The sequence below is a fragment of the Sciurus carolinensis genome, chromosome 12 (assembly GCF_902686445.1).
Source record: "Sciurus carolinensis chromosome 12, mSciCar1.2, whole genome shotgun sequence".
Lineage (NCBI taxonomy): Eukaryota > Metazoa > Chordata > Mammalia > Rodentia > Sciuridae > Sciurus > Sciurus carolinensis.
This window is the reverse complement of record NC_062224.1, coordinates 8771021-8777020: the sequence shown is the minus strand read 5'-3', so window position 1 is coordinate 8777020 and position 6000 is coordinate 8771021.

The following is a 6000-nucleotide window of genomic DNA, read 5'->3' as shown; positions in this document are numbered from 1 at the left end:
CCCATTGTGCTCTGAGGTTAGTGTTGTTATCATTCATCTTCTGCTGTGTGCCCATGTGTTAGACTCGCATCCCTCAAAGGCATTTAGCATTTCCCTGGGATTCAAGATGCAGCATAAGAAATATCTTGGCGTGTTGGTTGCTGCTGTCTGGGATTTACTGTGCAGACCCCTTCTCCCTCGGGGAAAACAAACATGTCGTTCCCACCTTGATACTTTCATGTTATTCTGTGTCTGAGAATCTGCATAAGACAGAGGGACTTTCCCTCTGGTGATCTGTACCTTAATTAATAAGCCCAGTGTGTCCAGTAAAGGTTTTATTGCATCATATAGATAAATTCATAAGGCAGAGTCTGACTCCGATTTGCTTACTGCACCTACTCTGCCTACTATGAATTTATGTAACTCATATTTTTAGTAAATGTTTATTTTAGAATAATTTTAACTATATAGAAAATAATTGAGGGTATTACAGTGAGTTCCCATGCATGCCAGATGCAGTTTTTCTTATTGATAATATATTATGATGTTACCTTTGTCACATTTAGGGGATATTCATATATTATCCTATACTACTGTCCATATTCCATTTATATTTCATCATGTTCTCTCCTAATGCCCCTTTTCTGTTCTAGGAAGGGTACCACATTACATTTTGTTGCCATGTCTTTTTAGGCTGCTCTTGGATATGACAGTTTTTCAGACTTTAGCTGTTTTTTTTTTTTTAATTTTTTTTTATTTTTGACGACCTTGACAGTTTAGAGAAGGACTGGTCAGGTACTTGGTAGACTGCCACTCAGATTCAGTTTTTCTGAAGTCTTTTTCATGATTAGATTGGGGTTAAAACATTTGGGAGGGAGATCACAAAGGTAAAGTGACATGCTTATCACATCCTATCAAGCATACAAAATGCCAACATGACTTATCACTGTTGATGTTGACCTTGATCACCTATCAGTTTTTTTTTTTTTTTAAGTAGGGTTTCTTCACTTGAGGTTATTTTGATGTTGTTTTTCTCCTTTTTCAGACTCAATGTTTTAAAAGGAAGCTAATATGAGCAGCCCACAGCTATTGAGTGTGGAATTATCCTCTGTCTCCTTGTGGGTGGAATATCTACACAAAGTATTTGAATTCTTTGTGGGGCATCTATTTTCCCTACTCATTTATGTATTTAATCATTTATTTACATCAGTATGAACTTGTGATGTTATTCTTTTGACTATATTCAAATACTCGGGATTTTTTTTGGCTCAAATTACTCTGAATTACTCCAGATTATTCTGAGAGTTTTCAAGTTAGTTCTGAAGTCCCTTTGTCATGCTTTCCTTGTTATTTTGTGTTGCTACACATTTTCTAATCTTATTGTTCAACATTTCTTTCTGTTACCACAACATACTCATTTTGTCTATTTCCTGCCCTGGTTCTCTAAGAACCCCTGGTTCCTTTACCAGAACATTATATCAAAATTCATGATCTGGGCTTAAACCATATTCCTTCCTTCTAGGGTTCTCCCTTGTCAGTAAAGAAAGAAAATGCATGTGTGGATTCCAACGCATGCATACACGAATATCTATAAGTATTTTCTAAGTACCAATTTGTATCTATCTAAGTAAATTTGAGTTCATTCCATTGTCCCCAATTCCATTCCATGACCAGATGGATCATTCAGGTGTTGTGCTTTTGTCTGAAAATTTCCACTTTAACCATCAGCCTCTGCCATTCATTTCTATACACAGAGATAGAAGCCTCAGAAGTGGTAACTGGCAGCCCAGTAAACACAACTTTATCTGCTGGAATACAGTTCAGTTTCTCTTGCTTTTAGTCTTACAAACTCCACTCATTTCCAAATTACTTACATACTGACCTGTTTTTAAACTTTCAGTGAGATGGTTTATAACATGAATGTGAAGTTGGTCTTGTTCTAGCTTTTATTGTGTTCTGGAATTCCCCAATCTCCTACATCTTTATAGTCTTCATGCATTAAGGTCCAATATTTGCACTGTAAATTCTCCAGGCTATGACAAAGCCACATAGTCGTGTGTCTCCTGTGCCTTATCAATAATAAGTTAAATTTATTTGAAGAGGGCAAGTTTGAAGTAAGTGCTAATTCTGAAAATCTCTAACCATCATGGTGATTCAGAGTTTGTTTTAAAAAAATGAGCCTTTGTTTTATTTTGAGACTTTTGCTGAAGAAAACTAAACAGATGTAATAAATTCTGAGAATCTTTTCAGAGATCTGAATGGGTCAAATGGCAATGAAAATGTCCCCTGTAGCATCTCCTTTCATAGCTTAAGTGATTCCATAAGCTCTAGACAAGGAGTAATTCTAAATGCAAGAGAGAGGTTTGCACAGTAGAGAAGCAGGGATCTACATGTGCTAAGGACACACTTTCTAGCACTAGGGGTTCTTTTTAACCTGAAACTAACATTGAGGAATCTGGTTTTAAGAGCACTCAGAAACATACCCTATAATGTGTTATTACTGGGAATTTGAAGTGCATTATAATGTCTGAGTGAAGTATTCCCTTATAACAAGTGAGCAGACTTCTGTATGTCTACACAGTTCTAGAATATTTCAGAGTAAACTACATTATATGCTGGGGAAGTCAGTTAATAAAAATCTAACCAGCATGGAGAAAACCAGTGTGGGGACATCCAGCCATAGGCGATGCTTTCCACAGAGTCCGCTGTGACTCCAGGGGGCCACAGCACTAATGAAGCAACCACAGAATAAAACAGAAAGGCCAGAATGTTGGCTTCTCTAGGAATGAGCACAGGAATGACTTGGTCTCCAAGCCTTTCACTGACACTCATGAATTAGGCATAGGCAGGCCACCTACCTTTCGTTAACAAAACAAAAACAAACAAACCTCAGAGCATGCCAATTATTGTTGTTATAAACCACTCCTAGAATTCTCTCCTCATTTTGAGATATGCATCACTTGGGACTTTGGAGTTCTAGGTCATTTGGTTGCAGGGATGCTTTAGAGCAAGGACAGCACCCACAGAGTTTTGTTGCAGAATCTGAGGCTGTCCTTGATTCCCAAACCCAGAAAATTCCACTTAGGCAGTTGGATACGTATATAACTGAAAGAGTGGTTTTAACATTCTTTCTGTTAATCTGGATCTTCTGTAGCCAGGACACTAAGGACTTTCGCTATGTCATGTTTATTGCTATAAACAGAAGTCCATCTATTTTTTTGACTTCCAAATATGTTTCTTTTATTATGTCTATCAGTCATATTTGGTTTATTTTCCTCAGTCTAATTTTTCCTTTTAATATTATCATGCTCTTTTCAATAATTTTAGTTCTTTTATATTTTCTTTTCTTTTTAAAATGTGACCCTTAAAACATATCCTGATAATTCAGTTATCTGAACTTTCCAGAGTTGTATTTGCATCTGCTATATTAATTATTTTTATTTTTCAATTTTTAAATCTTAGCATGAGGGCTTGCTTCCTGGGTAGGGGACTAAGTGGCCTGTAATAAGGCTTGATTTTCCTAGGGAGACTATGAAGTGAGTCTGAGGTGACTCCCAGGGATATCATGAACTCAAATTCAACCTATGTGTCTCAAAGTGAAGTTTTCCTGAACCAGGAAGATCAGTAAAAATTTGAATCCAAAGTCCATGAGACAGGTTTTCGTTGTTTACAGTTTCTTGAGAAAATATTTTTTCTTTTTGTTTTGTTTTAACCTACAGAGCCCAGAGATATTTCTTTTCTGACTGGTTAGAAAAAGTTCTGCTTGTTTTTATTCCTGGGGTGATTTTCTTTTGCGATCCCAGCTATGATGTAGATCTCACTTTCATCCCCAACTTACATGTCTCGGTGTGGTTTTCTGTGTGCTTTTTGGGGCTATTAAACGCTAGACCTCTAAGTCACCGGGGGCAGCAGATGCCTGGGAGCTAGCTCAAAGCATTGGGGAAAAATCAGATCTGATCTTTGTTTCCTGTTGGATTTTTACCCTTAGGGATTTCCCTGTTTATTCCAAGTTGAGTTTTGTATTTGAAAGACTTTTGTTATATTTTATCTGACATTTCTAGGTGTTTTGCAGTAGGGGCACTTTCAGAGTATTTTCTCTGCTTCATTGTTTTCGGACATGATGGATTTTATTTTTCAACTAATAACATAAATTATTGCCCAGCAACTCTTCCACAGATGCAAAAGGAAGAGACACAAAGAAGTGAAGTAGACTGCTCCTGTTTCTGCAGTAATTAGTTTGCAACATAACACTCAAGTCTCTTGACTGCGGCTGTGGGTCACCTCCAGTGAGTCTGTTCAGCATCCTTCACCCACCCAGAGGGGGCCTGTGTTGAACAGGAGCGGCACTTGGCCTGCAAAGGGAGGACCCCAATTCTGAGGGACTGCCTTTGATCAGAACCTTCGCAATCTCAAAGGCTCTTCCCCAAAATTATGTAGTGATTTCAATATCCAAGGACAGTAAGTTTATAGTGGAGACGCCTGGCAGGCAACTACTGGACCAGATGCTTGAATTTAAGGTCTGCAGAGAGGGGAGCAATGTCACAGACTAAGAAGGGTCACATCCTTTCACCAGCCCAAAAAGCAATCCATTCAAATGCAAATGGAGGAGTGCATGGTTAAATGATAGACCTTACAAACATGTCATGGTCCAGAAAGAAAAAGAAAGGAAGAGGAAGCAGAAGGACAAGAAAGAACAATACTGAGCCTGGATTGTCCTGTGAATCAGGAAAAAAAATTTTTTTTCTTTAAATTATGATATTGGGACAATGGGTGACATGTGAGGAGACTGTGAATTATAAGGGAGAGAGAAAAAGAGGGAGATAGAGAAAGAGGGAGAGAAAGGTGCACATATCAGAGATGGAGAGAACTGGTGGGAGAAAATATAAAATTTGGTGAATTTGGGTGGAATATATGCTGCAGTTCCTTTCAGTATGCTCATACTTTGGTTCTGAGTTTGAAACTATAAAATCATAAACAAAGGATACCAATACATAATAAGAAAGAGGAACGAAAATAAAAAATGAACACGTAACCAGCACGTCTCCTCTTTGTCTCCTCAAAATGGCCCCCTTTCCTAATTGGCACAAGAGCTTTCAGAGGCTACAGACTGCTCCGCGTTCTGCTCCGAGGCTTGTGTTATTAATCCATTCATTAAACAAATGATCACGAGCTCCTCTAACATGCCAGGCCTGTGCCGAAGCTGTAGGCTCAGAACAGTGAACACAACCCACAATGTTTCTGCTTATTTTGGAGCTTACACTTCAGCAGAGGGTGACAGAAATCAAGCAAGTGAAGAAATATTGGTCGAGTTCCTGATGGTAAACATTCCCAGGAAGGAAAATAGACAATGGCAAGGAGATCGAGGAAAAGGGTAAAAAACGAAATTTGTTTTTTTTTTATCTTGTGGATTCATTTAGTTTTGGTGGACACAGGAGCCCTCTGGGAAGCAGGGAAGGAATGCGGATGGTGAGAAATCTGCAAAGACTTAAGGGACTAGAGTGTCCCAGGCAGAGCAAAGATGCAGAGAGGACACACGTTTGCATAGGTTAAGGCAGAGAAGGGTTGGGGAGGAGAGGGGGAGGATGGGCAGGAGAGAGTGCTGGCAACTCTTAGAAGTCAACTTTGTAAGGTAGCTCTGGGGCTAGCAGATTCTCCAAGGCCAGAGTTTTCAGCTTTGGCCCGATATTCTAATCTCCCAGGGAATGTTTAAAAATATCTGTTTCTCCACACCATGCTCAGCATTCTGATTTAATTAAATTCTAATGTTTGCTAAGCATCAATATATTTTTAAAACATCCCCCCCCAGACTAATTCTCATATGCTGCAGGGTTAAGAAGCCGAGGACCTGGTCTTTTATTTGGACTGTGGTATTTCGATTTGATCTGCAGAGTGATGGAAACATTTGTATAATTTCAGGGAAGGGTGGCATAGTCTGATTTGCTTTGAAAGATTCCTTAGGGAGAAAACACAGGGGGAAAGAAGAGGTGAGTTAGGAAATGGTAGCAACAGCCTGGGCCAGGT